The 22,169-nt window shown below is 39.0% G+C and overlaps 1 protein-coding gene across 3 annotated transcripts in view; it reads right to left on the bottom strand.

Moving 5' to 3' along the window:
- CKAP5 (cytoskeleton associated protein 5) overlaps window positions 1–21,663 on the bottom strand; it is a 113,261-nt gene extending 91,598 nt beyond the window's left edge. For all 3 annotated transcript variants that reach the window (XM_086677531.1, XM_025927913.2, XM_086677535.1), the window contains exon 1: window positions 21,554–21,663. The gene's annotated coding sequence lies outside the window, so the exon portion shown is untranslated. The remainder of the gene's footprint in view (window positions 1–21,553) is intronic.
- Window positions 21,664–22,169: the final 506 nt, after the last annotated feature.

Here is a 22,169-nt window from a genome sequence, read left to right as displayed (position 1 = left end):
GAAAAAGACTACTACAGATTTTTATACAGACGTAAGTTTTCAGTTCTGTTGGGCAAAAACCTAGAAGTGGGAAAGTTGAGTGGTATGGTAAATGTATGTTTAATTTTATAAGTGCCAAAATGTTTTCCAAAGCGGCTATATGAACCACTCTGCAATCTTCCTCCACCAGCAATGTCTGAGAGTTCAAGTGTAACTGTATTATTACTTAGTACTAATTTCTAGTATGGCTCCGTATTTTTATACCTATGAATTAAAGCCAGTTTTTTCTGCAATTTAGTTTTAATGGTTTGTAACGTCCTCTTCCATTTACAAACCAGTCATTGATCATTTGGTATGAATCTTAGATGCTACTTTATTAATACTTTCAAAGGTGTAGATCAATGAAAATTAGTCTTTCAAATCCCATCCAAAAGCAGTCAAATTTGGTCATTTTATCTGGATCAACAAGCTACAAGGCTAAACAAATAGTACTCCTAGTAAGCAGAACAAACCAAAGCATATATTATATACCTGTCAGTTTAACTGGTTTTCCAACATTCAGATGGGCTTATCCATAGCCTAAGTAAAAGTCCTCAACAATCTTATTACATAACAAGTCATATTAAACATGTTTATCAAAATATAATTCTCTTGAGTAGGAAACAAAAAGAAGCTTCAAGAAAATATTTTAAAACTTACCATAAATACTTGTCCACTATTTCAAAAAAAATGCTTTAAAAAGGAGGTGTGGAATTTTTTTGTAATTGTTGGTGAGCATGGAGAAACTGGTACATCCGTTTTGGAAAATATTTGTATTAACAACCCATTCCCAAGAGAACTGAGAGCACTACGTCCACACAAAAACTGGTTCATAAATGTTAATATCAACATTATTCATAATAGCCCCAAAGTGGAAACAACCCCCAAATCCACCAATTTATGAAAGGATAAACAAAATGTGGAATATCCTATCCATACAATGGAATATCATGCAGCCATAAAAAGGAATGAAATAGTATTATATGCTATTAACATAAGTTAACCTTGAACACATTATGCTAAGTAAAAGAAGCAAGGCACAAATGGCCGTATGTTGTATGATTCCTTTGGTATAAAATGCACACATCAGGCAAATCCACAGGGACAGAAAGTAGAATGACGGTTGCCAGGGGCTGGGGTGGGTAGAATGAGAAAGAGGGAATGGGGAATGGCTGCTAATGGGTATGAAGTCTCTTTTTGGAGTGATGAAAATGTGCTGGAATTAGATACTGGTGATGGTTGCACAACCATGTGAATATGTTAAAAAGCCACTGAATTGTATGTACACATTAAAAGGATAAATTTTATGGTATGTGAATTATATCTCAATTAAAAAACTCATTGACAAGAGAATGGATAAACAAGCTGTGGTATATTCAGAAAAGATATTATACAGTAGTGAAAACAAATGAAGACAACTATTAGCAAAAACCTGCATGAATTTCACAAACCATAGCTAGTACTAGAGAGCATACAGTATGATTACACAAACCCAAACAATATACTGCTTAGGAATGTATACATTTTTTTTTTAATTTAAAAGAAAAGTATAAGGAGGATAATGCTGAAACCTTAGCATAGTGAAAAAAGCAGGGAATTAAACCCAGGATGCAATCCAGGAGGACTGCACAGGATATTGGTAATGATCTATTTCTTAAACTGGGTGGTAGGATGGTGGGCATTTCTTTTTCAAATTTATAACATAAATAATATATTATATTTAAAATATATTAAATACTCCAGGAGTTTAAAAATGAAAGAAAAAAAAAGCTCTGCCTCTTGTTAGTAGGATTTTATAATTTAAAAAGTTACATTCCATAGTGTTCAGGTAGAAGTGTAAGAAGGCACTTTTTTTTTTCCCCCAATATGAGAGGAGCACTGGGCTGGAAAGAAGAAAATTTATATTCCCAAATCCTTGTTCTACCATAAGTTTCTACCATAAAGCTGTGAAACTTTAGGAAGGTCATTGAATTTTTGGAGGCTTCAGTGTTGTCATGCATAAGACAAGGAGTTTGTATTAACAGCTCTCCCACCTCTAAACTTTTGAGACCATGCTCCACAACCACTATTTGTATATGATAAACAACATGCTTGCAATTCCAAGTTCTTCAGTACTAAGATATCTGCAGCTAATGTTAAATGTTTGGAAAGTGCTTCTACTTCAGTGGTAAAATCTCATAGCCTCATTCTCTTTGGCCCTTGGTTAAATTACTACAAAGGGATGGTAACGGTTGTACTGATAATCCAAAACCACAGTTTGCATACATGTGGATTCTACCATCATTTTCCCTTTCCAGGCAATCTCACCCTGGTAGAATAGATTTTGTCCCCAGGCCAAAAAGAAGGGATTCACACAAGCCACTCAAAAAGCACAATTTTAATCATCAGTCTCTCATGCCTGGCAAAGAAAGTAATGTGGTAAAAGATAAAAACACTGATTCAAGAAGTCAGGAATATGAACTATATTTCCTTCTCCATATACAGAGTACTGGGAAGGACAGTTTCTGAGTCATCTAGTCACATCTAGCACAATTTGTGGCACCAAGAAGTCAGTATCACTTTCAGAGCAGGCCTTCCCTCCTATGGCTTCTACTCAGGGCACCACACCCAGTTAAACATTCTACTATCAACCATCACTCAAAGGGGATTTAAAAGTGATACATTAAAAGCCCAGGAGAGATGGCTTCACTGGAGAATTCTATAAAACATTTAAAGAAGAATTAACACCAATCCTGAAACTCTTCCAAAAATTTGAAGAGGAGAGAACATTTTCAAACTCATTCTATGAGGCCAGAATTACCCTGATATGAAAGCCAGACAAACACACTGCAAGAAAACTACAGACCAATATTGTTGATAAAATACTGATGCAAAAATCCTCAAAATACTAGCAAACTGAGTCCAACAGCACATTAAAAACATTATACACCATGCCCAAGTGGAATTTATTCCTGGAATGCAAGAATAGTTCAACATACCAAAATCAATCAACATAATACACCATAACTCGTTACAAGAATGAAGGACAAAACCCACATGATCATCTCAATTGATGCAATAAAAAGCATTTGACAAGATTTAACACCCTCAATGATGAAAACACTCAAACAAGGAATATAAGGAGACTACCTCAACATAATAAAGGGCATTTATGAAAAGCCCATAGCTAACATCATACTTGGTGGTGAAAGACTGAAAGCTTTTCCTATAAGATCAGGATACCTATTGTAGCCATTCCTATTCAATACAGTACTGGAAGTCTTAGCCAAAAGAGTTAGGCAAGAAAAAGAAATAAAAGGCATCTAAATTGGAAAGGAAGAAGTAAAATTATCTGTTTGCAGATGACATACTTTTATATGTAGAAAGCCCTAGAGACTCCACAAAAGAAAATCTGAAAATAAATGTATTCAGCAAACTTGCAGGATACAAAATCAACACACAAAAACACATTGTGTTTGTATACACTAACAATGAACAATCTGCAAAGGACATTAAGAACACAACCCCACTTAAAATAGCATCAAAAAGAATACAATGCTTTTGGTTAGGAATAAACCTAACCCAGGAGGTGAAACTGAAATTAAAGAAAATACAAATAAATGGAAAGACATCTCACATCCATGGATTGAAAAACTTAGTTACTAAGATGTCCATACTCCTAATAGACTCAACACAATTCCTATCAACCCCAACAGCATTTTTTTGCAGAAATAGAAAAATTCATCTTAAAATTCATATGGAATCTCAAAGGACCCCGAATAGCCAAAATAATTTTGAAAAAGAAAAACACTGGAGGACTCATACTTCCTGATTTCAAAACATTACAAAGCTACAGTAATCAAAACAGTGTGGTACTAGTATACAGACAAATAGACCAATAGAACAGAAAACCCAGAAATAAACCCTCATGTGTAGGGTCAAGTGATCTTTGAGAAGGGTGCAAAGGCCACTCAATGGGGACAAAGCAGACTCCTTATGAAATAGCACTGTGAAAAAAATGGATATCCACATGCAAAAGAACAAAGTTGGGACTCTTATCTCATATTATATACAAAAATTAATTTGAAATGATTAAAGCCCTAAGTGTAAGATCTGTAACTATAAAATTTCTAGAAGAAAAACATAGAGGAAAAGCTTCATTACACTGAAATGGGCAATGATTTCTTAGATGTGATACCAAAAGCACAAGCAACAAAAGCAAAAAAGACAGTTGGGACATCAAACTTAAAAACTTTTGTGTATCAAAGGACACAACAGAGTAAAAAAGCAACTTACAGAATGGAAAAAAATATCTCTGAATCATATATCTGATAAGGGGTTAATATCCAGAAGACAGAAAGACCTCCTACAACAACAAAAACCCAAATACCCCACCTAAAAAAAAATGGGCAAAAGAACTGAATAGTCAGTTCTCCAAGTATGATATACAAATGGCCAACGGCATATGAAAAGATGCTCAACATCACTAATCATCAGAAAAATACAAATCAAAACCACCATGAGATAAACTTACACCCATTAGGATGATTACTATATTAAATAATAATAATAATTGGCAAGAATGTAGAGAAATAGGAACCTTTGCACACCATTGGTAGGACTGTAAAATGGCTCAATTGCTATGGAACATGGTAGAGGTTGCTCAAAACATTAAAAATTGGATACCGTATTACTATATGATTCAGCAATCCCATTTCTGAATGTGTATATATATGTGTGTATATATATGTGTGTGTGTATATATATATATATATATATATATATATATATATATCCAAAAGAATTAAAAGTTGGGTCTCAACATGATTTGTACACCCATGTTCAAAGCAGCACTATTCACAATAGCCAAGAAGTAGAAGCAACACAGATGTCCACTGGAGAAGGAATGGATAAACAAAATGTAAAATATATACATACAGTGGAATACAAGACTTAAAAAGGAAGGAAACCCTGTTACACACTACAGTGTGAATGAACGGAGAACATTACACTAAGGGAAATAAACCAGTCACAAAAAAGACAAATACTGTATAATTCCACTTACATGAGGTATCTAAACTAGTAAAATTCATAGACATAAAGTAGGACGGTTATCAGGGGCTGGGGGAAGAGGGAAAGAGAATGTATAGATTCAGATTTACAAGATGGGAAAAAAATTCTGGAGATATGTTTCACAACAATGTGGATGTACTTAATTTAAAATGTACTTAGGGGCAGCTGGGTGGCTCAGTCGGTTAAGCCTCCAGCTTCGGCTCAGGTCATGATCTCGTGGTTCATGGGTTCTAGCCCTGAGAAGGGCTCTGCACTGGTGGTCTGCTTGGGATTCTCTCTCCTCCTCCTCCTCTTCCTCCTCCTCCCCCCCCCCTCCTCCTCCTCCTTCTCCTCCTCCCCCCTGCTCTCTCTGTCACTCTCTCAAAATAAATAAAATAATTTTTAAAAGTGTACTTAATTATGGGGTGTCTGGGTGGCTCAGTTGGTTAAGCATCAGACAACTCTTGATCTCAGCTCATGATCTCAGGATCGTAAGTTTGAGCCCTTTGTTGGACTCTGTATTCAGGGCTCTGTGCTGGGCATAGAGCCTACTAAAATAAAATAAAATAAAATGTACTTAATTAAAAATGGTAGTTTTTGTGTGTTGCATGTTTTTATAACTTTTAAAAAGTGAGACACTCATGCATTCAATAAAATGCTCTGCAACTATTAAAAAAAGATGAAGACTAAATAAATATTCCTGTGGAAGAAATACATTCAATTTTTAAAAGAAAATTGGAAGGCTGTATATGAAGTCATTTTTGCATTTAGTAAAACCATATAGAGGGCTGTACACATTGGTAGTAGGCTGATAATGACCCCCCAAAATACTAGATTTTAATCCCTAGATTTTGTAAATGTCACTTCATTTGGTAACAGTGTCTTTGCAGCTGTGATGAAATTAAGGATCATGAGATAGGGAGGTCATCCTGAATTATCTGAATGGGCCCTAAATGCAATCACATACATCCTTGTAACAGGGAAGTAGGGAAATTTGACACACACGTAGGAGAAGGCCACATAAAGGCAGAGAAGAGCAAGATTAGAAAAGGCTGAAGTGATATGACACGAATTAGGGAATACCAACAGCCAACCCAAGAGCAAGGAAGGGATTCTCCCAGAGAGCCTCTGGAGGAACATGGCCCTGCCTTAGTTTTAGCCCCCAGAAGACTCCTCCTAAATTGTGTTGGACTTCTGGGCTCCAGAACAGTGAGAGAAAAAATTTTTGTTGTTTTAAGCCACCACATTTGTGATAATCTGTTACAGCAGCCATACAAAACAAATGCAACATTGTACATGTTTGAAATCACATACACATTTTTTGGAAGGATCCACAGAAAATTGTTAAAACAATGGCTACTTCTAAGCAGCACATCTATGGGGCTGGCTGAAGAACTTTTACTTTTCACTTTCATACCTAGCCATTTCTTTTTAAAACAAAAACAAGCTTCAATGTTTTTAAAAGCTCTAAAACTTTAAAATTCCGCGTGGAACCTTGAAGCTGGTTCTATCTCTACTCATCCCATAAGCTAAGCCTCACTTCTCCCCCTTAACATTTTTTGGGCATTGTATCTCCTTTGAAAGAAGCAACCAAATTTTGTTTATTACCCTACATCTAGCAGAGTGCTTGGCACTCTAACATAACTCTTAAAATGGCATCATTTCATCAAACCATAGAAGTCTTAAATATATAATAAATGTGTTCCTTGAGTTATTTATAAATAGAATTTTGTATGTTGAATGTGTATTTCAAATGTGAGGAAAACAATATATTTAATGGAATTCTGAAGTAAACTTTTTCAAAGTGAGAAATCACTCAGCGATAAATTTTGAAATTTTATGAGTTTTGCCACTGTTTTCTTGGTTACCCATTTTTTTTTATTATAAAATCCATTAAAAGAGGGTAATTTTAATTTTAGAATCTTTCACTTTGGCAAAGCCAGGGCAGAAGAACAGTTGTTTGCAATAAATCTAATTGTACAGAGCTCCAGTCTCTAAACCTGTCATGTTGGGCTCTGAAGTTAGATCTGAATTCTAAAACTTGCTTTGTCACACATTAGCTGAGTCTCAGTTTCATCATCTGTCCTAACAGTACCACTTTCATGTGGTTCCTTATTTAATACACACTTCTGGAGCATTCACCATGGGCCAGGCACTATTCTAAGCATTTAAATTACTGACTCATTTAAATTGTTAGAACTCTGAACCTGATACTATTATCCCCATTTTACAGACAAAGAAACTGAGGCAAAGAGATTAAGCAAATTTGCCTAAGGTAATCCAACTAAATGTAAAAATTAAATGAAATTTGGCCTTATACATGTTAAGAATCCTCCTTTAATATCCACATTATTCCCCTGCTCCACAAGTACACGTGCTTGGCAGATCAGGTGAGGTTACTGTTAGGCACTCAGCTAATGTGCTGAATACAGGTAGTACAATACAGTAGCCCAAGGGCCAGCTACTATGAGGGTGTAACAGAGGCACCTAATCTACACTGAGGGGTCAGGGAGGGTCTCCCTGAAAAAGTGATACAGGCATACCTCACCTTACTGCACTTTCCAGATACTGTGGTTTTTACAAATTGAAGGTTTGTGGCAACTCCGCATCAAGCAAGTCTATCAGCACCATTTTTCCAATAGCATTTACATCACCCCATATCTATGTCACATTTTGGTCATTCTCACAATGCTTCAAACTTTTCCATTTTTATTATTATATTTGTTACAGTGATCTGTGATCAGTAATCTGGTTTTTTGTTTTGTTTTTTTTGATCAGTGATTTTTATTTATTTATTTTTTTTTTACGTTTATTTTTGAGACAGAGAGAGATAGAGCATGAATGGGGGAGGGTCAGAGAGAGAGGGGGAGACACAGAATTTGAAACAGGCTCCAGGCTCTGAGCTGTCAGCACAGAGCCCGACGCGGTGCTCGAACCCACGAACTGCGAGATCGTGACCTGAGCTGAAGTCGGACGCTTAGCCGACTGAGCCACCCAGGCGCCCCTGGATTAGTGATTTTTGATGTTACTATTGTAATTGTTTTGGGGCACCACGAACCACACCCATACAAGACAGCAATCTTAATTGATAAATGTTCGTTCTTTCTTTCTTTCTTTCTTTCTTTCTTTCTTTCTTTCTTTCTTTCTTATTTTTTGAGAGAGAGAGAGAGAGAGAGAGAGAGGGAAAATGAGCGAGCAGGGGAAAGGCAGAGAGAGTATCTAGAGCGGGCTCCATTTCCAGCGCAGAGCCCAATGCAGAGCTCGGTCTCACAACTGTGAAATCATGACCTGAGCCAAAATCAAGAGTTGGGTGCTTGGGACGCCTAGGTGGCTCAGTTGGTTGAGCGTCTGACTTTGACTCAGGTCATTCTGACTTCGACTCAGGTCATGATCTCACAGTCTGTGGGTTCGAGCCCCATGCTGGGGTCTGTGCTGACAGCTGGGAGCCTGAAGCCTGATTCAGATTCTGTGTCTCCCTCTCTCTCTACCCCTCTCCCAGTTGCGTTCTCTCTCAAAAATAAACAAACATTTAAAAAAATTAAAAAAAAAAAAAAGAGTTGGATGCTTAACCTACTGACCCACCCAAGCACCCCAATGTTGTTGTGTTCTGACTGCTCCCCCAACTGGCCTCTCTTAGAACCTCCCTATTCTCACTCTCTCCTCAGGCCTCCCTATTCTCTGAGACACAACAATACTGGAATTAGGCCAATTAATAACCCTACAATGACTTCTAAGTATTTAAGTGAAAGGAAGACTTGCATGTTTCTCACTTTAATACATTTATCCATCCATCCATCCATTTTTTTTTTAAGTAAACTCTACACCCAACATGTGACTTGAACCCTGAGATCAAGTGTCACATGTTCTACCGACTGAACCAGTCAGGCGCCCTACATGTTTCTCACTTTAAATCAAAAGCTAGAAATGATTAAGCTTAGTGTGGAAGGCACATCCAAAGCCAAGATAAGCCAAAAGCTAGACCTCTTACGCCAGTTAGCCAAATTGTGAATGCAAAGAGAAAATTCTTGAAAAAAACATTAGAAGTGCTACTCTAGTGAATACACATACGATGAGAAAGCAGAACAGCCTTACTGCTGACATGGAGAAAGTTTTAGTTGTCTGGATAGAAGATCACACCAGCTACAACATTCTCTTAAGCCAAAGCCTAATCAAGAGCAAGTCCTGACTCTCTTCAATTCTATGAAGGCTGAGAGAGGTAAGGCTGTAGAAGTCTAAAGCTAGCAGAGGTTGGTTCATGAGGTTTAAGGAGAGTCATCTCCGTAACACCAAAGGACAAAGTAAAGCAGCAAGTGCTGACAGAGAAACTGCAGAGTTCTCCACAAGTTCTAGCTACTAATGAAGGTAGCTACACTAAACAACAGATTTTCAGTGTGGATGAAACAGCCTTCTATTGAAAGAAGATGTCATCTAGGACTTTCATAGCTAGAGAGGAGAAGTCAATGCCTGGCTCCAAAACTTCAAATGACAGGCTGACTCCTGTTAGGGGTCAATGTAGCTGGTGACTTTAAGTTAAAGCCAATGTTCATTTACCATTCTGAAAATGCTAGGCCCCTCAAGAACTATACTAAATCTATTCTGCCTGTGCTTTACAAATTGAAAAACAAAGCCTAGATGACAACATCTGTTTACAACATGGTTTACCAAACATTTTAAGCCCACTGTTGAGACCTACTACTCAGAAAAAAAGATTCCTTTCAAAATACTACTGCTCATTGGCAATGCACCTAGTCACTCAAGAGCTCTGATGGAGATATACAAGATTAATGTTTTCATGCCTGCTAACACAGTATCCATTCTGCAGTCCATGGATCAAGCAGTATCTTTGACTTTGAAATCTTGTTATTTATCGAATACATTTCATAAGGCTGTAGCTGCCATAAGATTCCTCTGATGGACCCAGGCAAAGTAAATTGAAAATGAAAACCTTCTGGTAAGGATTCACCATTGTAGATGCCATTAAGAACATTCGTGATTTGGGGTGTTTGGGTGGCTCGGTTGGTTAACCGTCTGACTCTTGATCTCGGCTCAAGTCACGATCTCACAGTTTGTGAGATCAAGCCCTGTATTGGGGTTCTGCGCTGACAGTACAGAGCTTGCTTGGGATTCTCTCTCTCCCTTTCTCTCTCAAAATAAACAAACTTAGGAAAAAAAAAAACAACATTCATCATTCATGGGAAGAGGTCAAAATACCAACATTAACAAGAGTTTGGAAGAAGTTGATTCCAACTCTCATGGAGGACTCTGAGGGGTTCAAGACTTCAGTGGAGGAAGTAACTGCAGATGTGGTAGAAAGAACAAGAGAAATAGAATCAGAAGTGGAGCCTGAAGATGTGACTGAATTGCTGCAATCTCATGATAAAACTTTAATGGATGAGGAATTGCTTATGAGTGAGCAAAGAAAGTGGTTTCTTGAGATAGAATCTACCCCTGTTGAAGATGTTGTGAAAGTGTTGAAATGACAACAAAGAATTTGAAATATCACATAAACTTAATTGATAAAGCAGCAGCAGGGTTTGAGAGGACGACTCCCAATTTTGAAAGAAGTTCTACTGTGGGTAAATGTTATCAATAAGCATCACATGCTACAGAGAAATTGTTTATGAAGGAAAAGTCAATCAATGCAGAAAACTTCATTGTTGTCTTATTTTAAGAAACTGCCAAAGCCACTCCAGCCTTCAGCAGCCAGCACCCTGATCAGTCATCAGCTATCAACATTGAGGTAAGACCCTCTACCAGTGAAAAGATTACAGACTGTCGAAAGCTCAGGTGCTGGTTAGCATTGTTTAGCAACATATTTTAATTAAGGTATGCACGTTGTTTTTTTAGATATTAACATTGCACACTTAACAGACTATAGTGCAGTATAAACATAACTTTTATATGTGCTGGGAAACCAAAAACTTCATGACTTACTTTATTGTGATATTCACTTTATTGCAGTGGTCTGGAACTGAACCTGCAATATCTCTGAGGTATGCCTGTCATTAAGGCTGAGAACTAAAGGAAATGAATAGGAGTTAGCCAGGCAAAGCCATAATACACAGGGATAATAGAGAATGTTACAGGCATGTGTGTGAAAGCCCAAAAGAGATGAACAAAAGAACAGAAATGTAACTCAAATGACCAAATGGGCTAAAAAGGGCCATATTATACAAACCCAGTGACTTATGCAAGGAAGACTATTAACAAAATGCCTGGCAAATACTAAACACTCAAGAAATGGTAGCTACCAGGGGCGCCTGGGTGGCTCAGTCAGTTGAGCGTTCGACTTCGGCTCAGGTCATGATCTCATGGTTCGTGGGTTCAAGTCCCATGTAGGGCTTTATGCTGACAGCTCAGAGCCTGGAGCCTGCTTCAGATTCTGTGTCTCCCTCTCTGCCCCTCTCCTGTGCACACTCTGTCCCTCTCTCTCTTTCTCAAAAATAAACAAACATCAGGGGCACTTGGGTGGCTCAGCCAGTTGAGTGTCCGACTTCAGCTCAGGTCATTATCTCACGGTCCATGGGTTCGAGCCCCACATTGGGCTCTGTGCTGACAGCTCAGAGCCTGGAGCCTGCTTTGGATTCTGTGTCTCCCTTTCTCTCTGCCCTCTCCAGCTAGTGCTCTGTCTCTGTCTCTCAAAAATAAATAAACATAAAGAAAGAAAGAAAGAAAGAAAGAAAGAAAGAAAGAAAGAAAGAAAGAAAGAAAGAAAGAAAGAAAATAGAAAGAAAGAAAGAAACGGTAGCTACCATTATTGTGTTGTTATAAGTGTATCCCAGTCATTCAGAGATTTTAGTTTCTGTTCAGACTTAACCCCATATTTCAGCCTTCTGGTCCAAGAAAGACCTAAGTTAGCAAAGAACTCTTAGGACCAAGAAACATTAAGTCTCTGTTTTAAAACAAACTGCTTCTTTCAGTATGCAAGTAATCTATTCCTTTTTATCCTATAGAAAACAGATTTACCATTAATTAAAAAGTAAATGCCATTTTATAATACTCAAAGGGACTGTCCATATTTTGCTTGGACAGATTTCCCATATTAAACATTGCTCAAAACAAGCAGGCAGTCCTCTAAAATGTAAAAAATGAGGGGCGCCTGGGTGGCGCAGTCGGTTAAGTGTCCGACTTCAGCCAGGTCACGATCTCGCGGTCCGTGAGTTCGAGCCCCGCGTCAGGCTCTGGGCTGATGGCTCAGAGCCTGGAGCCTGTTTCCGATTCTGTGTCTCCCTCTCTCTCTGCCCCTCCCCCGTTCATGCTCTGTGTCTCTCTCTGTCCCAAAAATAAATAAACGTTGAAAAAAAAAAATTAAAAAAAAAAAAAAGATTTTATTTACTGCACAGAGATTTCTGATAGGAGATTTAGTCTTTACTACTAAATGAAGCACTCATGCTAGTTCTAGACTAAGAGGTTTTCATGAGACCTTAAAAAAAAAAAAAAAAGTGTGGGGGCCGCCTGTGTGGCTCAGTCAGTTAAGCATCAGACTCTTGATTTCGGCTCAAGTCAAAATCTCACCGTTGGAGCCCCGTGTCAGGCTCTTGGCTATCAGAGACTGTTTGGGATTCCTTCTCTTCCTCTCTCTGCCCCTCCCCTGCTCACTCTCTCTCTCTCTCTCTCTCTCTCTCAAAAAAAAAAAAAAAAAAAAAAAAAAAAGAAGGGTTCTATTACAGTACTGAAAAAATTTTTTTAACTTTTTAAAAAATGTTTATTTTTGAGAGAGAGAGAGAGAGAGAGAGAGAAACAGAGTGTGAGTTGGGGGGAGGAGGGCAGCAGGGAAGAGGGGAAGACAAAGAATCCAAAGCAGGCTCCAGGCCCTGAGCTGTCAGCACAGAGCCCACCGTGGGATTCAAACCCATGAACCATGAAATCATGACCTGAGCCCAAGTCAGATGCTTAACCGACTGAGCCACCCAGCCACCCCGAAAAAAAATTCTTAAAATCTATAAATGAGAGACTTCATACTACAAGTAGATAAGGACACAAAATGATTTTTAAAAAACACTGTGGAGGGGTGCCTGGGTGGCTCAGTCGGTTGAGCATCCGACTTCGGCTCGGTCATGATCTCGTTGTCCATGAGTTCGAGCCCCACATCGGGCTCAGTGCTGACAGCTCAGAGCCTGGATGGAGCCTGCTTCAGATTCTGCGTCTCCCTCTCTCTCTCTGCCCCTCCCCTCCTCATGCTCGCGCTCTCTCTCTCTCTGCAAAAATATACTTAAAAAAAAAAAAAGAATGCATTTTAAAAAAACACTGTGGAATAAATACGAAAAATAAAACGTAAAACAACAAAACTGATTAGGGAGTGAGTGTTCTAGACAGCCAAGGTGGCCAGATAGGAAAAGTCTATCCCTGAAACAACTACTTTGTGTAACTTTTTTTCATATAAATCGGAGAAAACACCTAAGCTTCCCAGTCTTTTTAAAGTATACTAACAATCATTTAAACTTTTCAGGAGAATCCACTACTGCCACAGAGATATGAAGGACTCTTACACCAAATCTAAATGGTTCCAATGTCTTTTTTGAATTTTTACATTTTGTAGCTTTCCTTCCTCAACTCTTTTAATCAAGCTAACACTTCTAGTTAGCTTGTAGCAGTGTTGCCTTTTTAATTTTAGCTCTTGATTTAAAGAACCAAGTAGGCTGAAACTGCATAAGAGGGAGCAGGATCTACCTGAGGGAAGTCAATAAAATTTGAGATACCTACTTAGGCTGCTGAAAAGACTTTTGTGGTTTATTTCCTGGTAGTTGACTTTTGGATAAATAAAATGCTACTTTAAGTCTTATGACTGAAAAACGAAAAAAAGAAGTCACCCACATTAAATAAATTTCAATACTCGAAACTATTCATTTTTTCTCATATTTTTATAAATTTTTTGTAATGTTTATTTATTTTTGAGAGAGAGAGAGACAAAGCATGAGCAGGGGAGGGGCAGAGAGAGAGGGAGACAGAGATCTGAAGCAGGCTCCAGGCTCTGAACTGTCAGCACAGAGCATGACGCAGGGCTCAACCCATGAACCACAGGATCATGACTCGAGCCAAAGTCTGATGCACCCAGGTGCCCCATTTTTTTCTCATCTTTATAGAAAGGATCTAAAAATCATTTTTATTTAATAACAAATCCGTAAGAAATATAACTAAAAGATCAAAGAAGTAGGGCTCTCATTTCTAAATAAAATAACGAAAATCATGCTTGAAGAGACAAGGTCAAGAGACAGGAGGTCACCATGGTTTATCTGACACCATATCGATGCCAAAAACATATGACCATTCTAACTAAGTCAGAATTTATGCTTTGAATGCATTTCCAAACAAAGATCATAGCCCAGGTCAAACAACTGCTATTACCAGGTCATGAAAAATAATGTTTTCCGTAGCACTTAAAAAGTGTTAATCAGGGGGGAAAAGTTAGATCTCAGTAAAAAGCCAATTATAAAGAGGACATTTGTTTGGGACATAAGTTTCCTCTAAAAGTTGGCGAGAACTGTAGGTATTCATGCTTAGCCTAATATAAATACAGATAGAAAGATACAGAAACAATTATATGTGTGTACATATACATAAGTTAGCAAACATACATATATTACCTAGCTCTGTCCATTGAGAGGGTCTAGGAATAATGATACCCCAGCAATGAGCACATGGAGCACCCAGATGTTGGTTTCTATAAATCACTGTCCAATGACAGGAACCAAGGCTCCTTGGAGAAATGACTGATTCTGGGTCTAGAGCAGGGAAAATAGAAGATGAATCTGGGACATTTTGTAGTACTAGAAGGTAAGGAAATGCTCAAAATGAAAAAAAGGATGGAGGCATATCAAAGGGACACAGGAGCCAACCTGAAAGACTTCCCAATGGCCAAAGCTGGAAAACTGAGCAAAAAACTAAAAAATACAGAATCAGATTATAACTAAAGTATAAAACAGATACACTGATACTGACAAATGGTTGAATAAAGAAATAAATGGGGGAGAAGGGACAAATCTTCCTTTCAATATTCCAAATAATAAATGTAGATATTCTTCCCTCCAGGAAGTGTAACTTAAGTCCTCCACCCACTTTGAGGGTGGGCTAGACTTAGTGATCTACTTCCAAAGAATTCAGTATAGAAAAGGAAAAATAGTTGGGGCATCTGGGTAGCTCAGTCACATTTGAGTGTCTGACTTTGGCTCAGGTCATGATCTTACAGTTCATGAGTTCGAGCCCCACATCGGGCTGTCTGCTTTCAGCATGGAGCCTGCTTTGGATCCTCAGTCTCTCTCTCTCTGCCCCTCCTCCACTGGTTCTCTCTCTCAAAATAAGTAAATAAACTTAGGGGGAAAAAATAAACTTAAAAAAATAAGGGAAAATATATTTAAAAAAAAAAAAGAAAGGGAAAAACAGTAACCTCACATATTAACATGGCAAACACTACCTTAACCAACTGATCAGTCATCATTAGTGATTATCATATGGATGTCACATATCCCGATATGAAATGATGGTATTCTGTGGCATTCTTTCCAAAAACACACAACTCTTGTCTAGTAATGAGAACAATATCAGACAAGCTCAAAAGGAGGGCCAGTAAAATAACTGGCCAGTATTCCCCAAAACTGTCAAAGTCATGAAGACAAGAAAAGACTGAAAGACAAAAACTACATGCAATGGGCTACCCTGGACTGGACCAGAAGCAGAAAGGAGATACAAATGGAAAAACTGTAGAAATTCAAACAAAATCTGGAGTTTAGCAAAAAGTAATATATCAGTTGTTGGTTTCTTAGTTTTAACAAATGTGCCATGTGAGATATTAACAATAGGGAACTGAGTGAGAGGTATATAGGAATTCTATGTATCATCTTTGTAACTTTTTTGAGTATCTAAAATTATTACAAAACAAAAAGTTTATTTAAGTTAATTCCTCTAAAAGACTCTATAATTTTCTCTTCAAAAAAGTCAGTATCATGGGGCATCTGGGTGGCTCAGTCGGTTAAGCGTCTGACTTTGGCTCAGGTCATAATCTCACAGCTGATGGGCTGGAGCCCCACCTCAGGCTCTGTGCTGACAGCTCAGAGCCTTGGAGCCGGCTTCAGATTCTGTATCTGTATCCCTCTCTCTCTGCCCCTCTCCTGATTGCACTCTGTCTCAAAAATAAATAAACATTAAAAAAAATTATTAAAAAAGTCAATGTCATGAAAAAACAAAATTTTCTAAAAGTGAGAGCACTACACACCTATTAGAATGGCAAAAAACAAACAAACAAACAAACAAACCCATATCTGATAAAACTAAATGCTGACAAAGATGTAGAACAAAAATTCTCATTCATTGCTGGTGAAAAGCAAAAGTGATACAGCCACTTTGGAAACAGTTTGGTAGTTCTTAACAAGGTAAACACTGATTACCCTATGATCCTACAATCGCACCTCTAGGTATTTACTCAGTTGAATTGAAAATGAGTATCTACACAAAATCTGCACACAAATGTTTACAGCAGCTTTGTCCATAATTGTCAAAAACTAGAAATGACCAAGATATCCTTCAACAGGTGAATGGATAAACAAACAGTGACACAACCACACAATGGTTGTGAGCTATCAAGCCACAGAAAAACATGGAAGAACCTTAAATCGATACTGCTGAGTGAAAGAAGCCAGTCTGAAAAGGGTACATATTGTATGATCCCAATTATATAACATTCTGGAAGAAAGCAAAACTATGGAGACAGTAAAAAGATCAGCAGTTGCCCAGGAATGGGAGAATGGGGAAAAACGAACAGGTAAAGTACAGGGGATTTTTTTAGGGCAGTGAAACTATTCTTACAATGATGGATAAGTAACATTATGCATTTGTCAAAACCTAAAGAACTTTACAACATTAAGAGTGAACTTTAATGTACTGTAATTTTAAAAAGTCATTTAGAGGCGCCTGGGTGGCTTAGTCAGTTAAACATCCAACTCTTGACTCAGGCCAGGTCATGATCTCACGGTTTGGCTGGTGAAATCTGAGCCCCACATCAGGCTCTGCACTTACAGCGCAGAGCCTGCTTGGGATTCTCTCCCCACACCCCGTCTCTCTCAAAATAAGCAAGTAAAACTTAAAAACAAAAAGTCATTTAAGACATCGGGGAATCAGAGAAGAATGCAGTCTGTGACAAGAGAATCTGACTGTATTACAAACGTGTTAAAACAACCTCACTGAAGGGGATAGGGAGAAGGTGCTGACCTAGGCAACCTCGGAAATTAATGGAATCTTTAAGACTGAATGCAAAAGGAACTATACATATGTACTGTAGTTTATAAAGTTGTTTCCCGTGAGAGTGTGGGTGAACAATTCTGATACTGCTATACATGTTTATTGGAATTGACCAATTAAGTAAATGGATGGTGGAAGCAAGGTTTCTACTGTTGATGTGGAAATTCACAGAACAGCAAACAGAGAAGGCTAGAATGGTCTATGTGATAATGGATTCGAACTGGAGATATCAGTAAGAACTCATGTTTAACTTAATATAGTTACAGATGATTACACACAGAAATATTTTACTGACATGTTTATATACAAGAGTTAGCATAAAACTAACTCTTTGCTCTGTTAGCTGAGAGGCCCTAAAAGAAACAAAACCCTGGCAGCAATGATAATACTTAGTGTCCACATCTTGGTTTCTCAGACCATTCTTCAATAAAAGAACTAGAACTCCATGGAGAAATAGCTGATTTTAGCACTGTGACAAGAAATATGCAAGATGAGCCTAGAGCATCTTGTAGTGCCAGAAAGTGAGTGAGTGTTAAAAAATAATTACATAAAAATATATATACACACACTGATGTCGGTATGTTAAAGGGGCACAGTACAGGAGCCAACTGAATAAGCTCCCAATGGACAAAGCTGGAATAATGTGAGCAGTAAAGTAGTATTGGAATATAACTCAAAGTATAAGATAGAGATCCTTCATTCCACAATGACAGAAGTAAATATTTGCCTAAATTAATAAATGAGGAAACAGAGGCAAATTTCCCATGCAGAAGACTTCCAAATAAATTATGTAGGTACTCTACCCCAAAGAACAGGGAGCATAACTCTTCATTCCTTAAATGTAGGCAGCACAGTTACTTTCTTCCAAAGAGGACAGTACGGAATGGGGAGAAAAGTAACTTTATAGTGGAGTAACCTGACAAATATTACCTTAGCCAGGCGATCAAGGTCAATACCACCAGTTATAAATCACATTGATAGTATGAACCTTTAATATGATGAAAATGGCACTTCCTCTCTGTGATCACACCTATAACCCCAATCTAATCATAACAAAAACATCAGATAAATTCCAGTAGAGGGACATCCTAAAATATACTTGACCAATACCCCTAAAAACTTTCACAGAAAAAATTTTAAATTAAAAATAAATAAATAACAATGGGGGGGACCATCAGTCAGTAGAGCATGTGACTCTTGATCTCAGGACCATGAGTTTAATCCTCAAGTTGGATGTGGAGCCTACTTAAAAAATAAATAAATAAAATCTTAAATAATAATAGTAACAACAACAACAAAGGCAGGAGTGGAGAAGTCAAACCTTCCTTTCCCCCCAGTTGACACAAACATAAAACTATCATTTTTCCAGTTTTCTTAGTTGAAGACTTTCCAAATTAGTCTGCTGAAATACTGCTCACATCCAAAGACACAGTAACACAGCCAGCTTTAGTTATATACTGTCTTTATCACTTTATCACATAGAGAAGACTATGACAGTTTTGACCAATTTTGTTCAACAAGTATTTTTTGACTACCTTTTTTGTTCCAACTATTGTTCGAGGCTTTGTGGTAACCTCAAAAATAGAAGAAGAAAAAAAAATCTGTGCTCTGCTTTCATTTCTGTGAGGAAGTCAGACAACACACAAACAAACAATAAATGACCCATCAGCCAGCAATAAATGCTATGAGGTGAATAAAAAATGAAAGTGAGGCAAAAATGACCAAGACAGCTACTCTAATTGGAGCTTGGAAAATGCCTCTTTAAGGAGATGACATTTGAGTTGAGACCTCAGTGCAGCCAGTATACAAAGAGGACAGCAAATGCAAAAGCCAAAAAGAATAAGCTTAATGTGTCTGAGACATCTCAAGTAAACAGGGCAACTGCCCTGATAGGAATGAGCGAACATATTCTGAACTCGAGGTAAAAATACAAACCTCATTTAGGCATCTCAAACCATTCCAACACTAACCACTGGGAAACTATCAATGATAATTAGCTCAAGATCTCAATTTTACGCTCTCCCAGAGTCTCCCCCAAAGTCACAGTTGTCCAGTAAATACTGTCTTTTGGACTTCCCCATCTTCCCTCTAAAAACTACCATGCTTATCAAGCTCATATTTAATCATGGCTCTGCTAGAAGTAGTTAAAAAAAAGGAGGTGGGTATTCTACCCAGAAATTGCTCCTGAATTCTCCCTAACAGATCTCACTTCATAAAGCACAACCATAGGTTGGTTAAAAGCAAAGGCTCTGGAGACAGAATGACTTGGGTTCAAACTCAGATTCTATCAGCTGTATGATCTTGAACAAGTTGCATAGCTTTTCTAAGACTCAGTTTCCTCATCTATAAAAAGCTGTGAGGATTAAAAAAGACAAAATGGGGCACCCAGTGACTATTCAATAAATGTTAGCTACTGCTAATAAAAGTATTTGAGTATTTATTTTGCTCAATGTTCAGAGTTGGGCCAGAGGGATTACAGAAAACACAATTTGCTACAGCAAATTGTTTCAGAGATAAAACTGTCAAACTCCCTTAGGTCAGGAGCTTTGTCTTTTTCTGGTTCACTAGTGTATTCCCAGAATCCAGAACAGTGTTTAACACACAGTAGGCATCTATCTCAATATGTGTTGAATCAATCAATGAGACTCCATTAAGTCAAAGGAGCATACGAGAGCCTGGCTTTACTTCAAAATAAAGGAAAGTTTTCATTCCACATCAAGATTAACAATATCCTAAGGCCTTGTTAAAGATGGTTTATTATTTCTAATTGCCTCCCCAAAGTCTAGAACAGCTTCATAATATTAACGGACCCAAATTTATTGCAATTAAAAAGCTCTGCTGCTAACATTAAGCTGTCAATCGAAGGCTATACTACTGTTCATAATTCAAACCTGATCAAAATGTTAAAAGTAATAATAAAGTATAAGGTATATTAATTGTTATGGAATACTTTGCCTGCCATTACTCCATAGAACAGACTTTAAAAACTTGTGTAAAAAAATTTTCTCACGAGTTGACCAAGTTTCATTTATGCTGGCAAAACAAAACGATTTCACCTTTCTCTGTATCATTAAATTTTATAAAAACATTATGGTTTGTTCAATCACCAAAAAAAAGTTCAAATCTTTTGGACTTCTTAAAAGTTGCAAAGGATTGTTAGCTTAATATATTGGCTCTTTAGGTCAAAGAAGGACTTTTCAGGGTGATGAAAATGGAGAAAGAAGGAGTTCACCTCTCTAAAAATGAGTTTTCAATTACTATAATTATGCATAAAATAAGACAGGCAGCATTTCTGGGCCAAGATTTGATGCCTTAGTTCCCCGTGAGAATTAGAGCCAAGCATAAATTTGGGGCAAGTTCTGCAAAAACCACTTTACCCTCTATTGATGCTGAATGAAAAACTCATTGTTAGGATCCATCAACACGAATATATTTTCTAACACACAGTAGCCACTCTGGCAACATCGCTTTCATCGTTTTCTATCCGAGAAACAAAACAGGATGCATTTAAATCCTGCCTGACAGTTACCACCACTGCAGGGTAGCTCTCTCAGCAGCTTAAGAGTGGTAAGGGCTGAAAAGTAAGAATCGAGTTTACCGAGCCCCCACCGTAAAGTAGCAGGGCCTGCTTAAGCTAACCTACACTGGTTGGCTATTGTATAGGTCCGCCAAACCTTCAGAGCTAGAAAGATACCTGAACTCTACTGACACCTTTTGAGAGAGAAAGCCAGGCGTGAGGGCGGAGCGGTATGATCGGAATTGTTAAAACCGCAGCAAGCCAGCAGGGACACAGGTGCGCGGGCAGGCCCCGGTACCGCAGTCCTTGTCACGCTCCAGACGACGGAGCCCGTCACAACCACCACAACCCTCCTAGACTCTTTTTCACTCATTCATTCATTTGACAATTACGCGAGGGGCACTGTAGCAGGGCCGGCTCGCAGGGCCCCCGCCCCAGTCCCGGAACACCCTCGGCCGCCAGGCGCGGCCCTGAGCCGCCCCCATTTCCCGGACGCTGCCGCCCGCACTCCGCCACGGCGCGCTCGGGTCACCCGGATCCCGGCCTCGGCCCCACGCGAGCGCCCACGCCCCCCGCCTTGCCAGCCGCAGGTCCCCCGGCCTCCGCCCCGCTTCGCCGTCTCAGTCCGCCGGGTTCGTGCGGCGAGGGAGGGGCGCGTCCGCGGAGATCCCCCGCTCGGGGTTCAAGATCCCTCGGCGCGCGCGACGCCCGGACCCGAGGGCCTACGCGGGTGGGTCGGGCCCACCGGCCACTCACCTCCGCCGGGTCAGAACCGAGGGGCCTGCTCTAAGCCGTTTGAAACCGCTTGGGCCGCCGCACACCCCGCAGTGTCCTCGTTGTTTATTGGTCCTCGGCGGACCGCCCATCGCGCGTTTATTGGTCCATTTGAAAGGACTGTGTGCACGCGCCGCCCGCAGCTTTAAAGGGGCCGCGCGCGGCCGTGTTTCTTTCGGAACCGGCGTTGCCTGGTAGGGTGGGGAGAAAGAAGGTCGCCAGAGCAAAAACTACCGGCGACCCCCCCCACCCCCACCCCACACACCCACACTCGAAAGAAAGGCGATAGATGTGTGGAGAACTGTGCATCCCCGGCCATCAGCATGTTTGCTTTATTTAATTTTGGCTATTCAAGCGACTGTCAACACCTGCAATTTTTTAAAAAGTCCTCTCATTCAGCAAATATTGATTGTGCAGCTAAGTGCGTGGGGGAAAAGAGAGGCTCTGGGATATAATGGAGCAGCGAATGGAGCCAGGATACTGGATTCTGGTCTTGGACCTGTTCTAAGTAAACCACTTTTCCCAGTAAATTATTTGTAACTTAGTTTCCTCAAAACGAGATAACAATGTTTCCCTTACAAGCTTAATGTGAGGATTT

Source organism: Puma concolor, chromosome D1, assembly GCF_028749965.1.
Source record: "Puma concolor isolate L17-30 chromosome D1, mPumCon1.1.hap2, whole genome shotgun sequence".
Classification (NCBI taxonomy): domain Eukaryota; kingdom Metazoa; phylum Chordata; class Mammalia; order Carnivora; family Felidae; genus Puma; species Puma concolor.
Note: the sequence above shows the minus strand (reverse complement) of the source record. Positions and strands in the feature narration are given on the sequence as shown.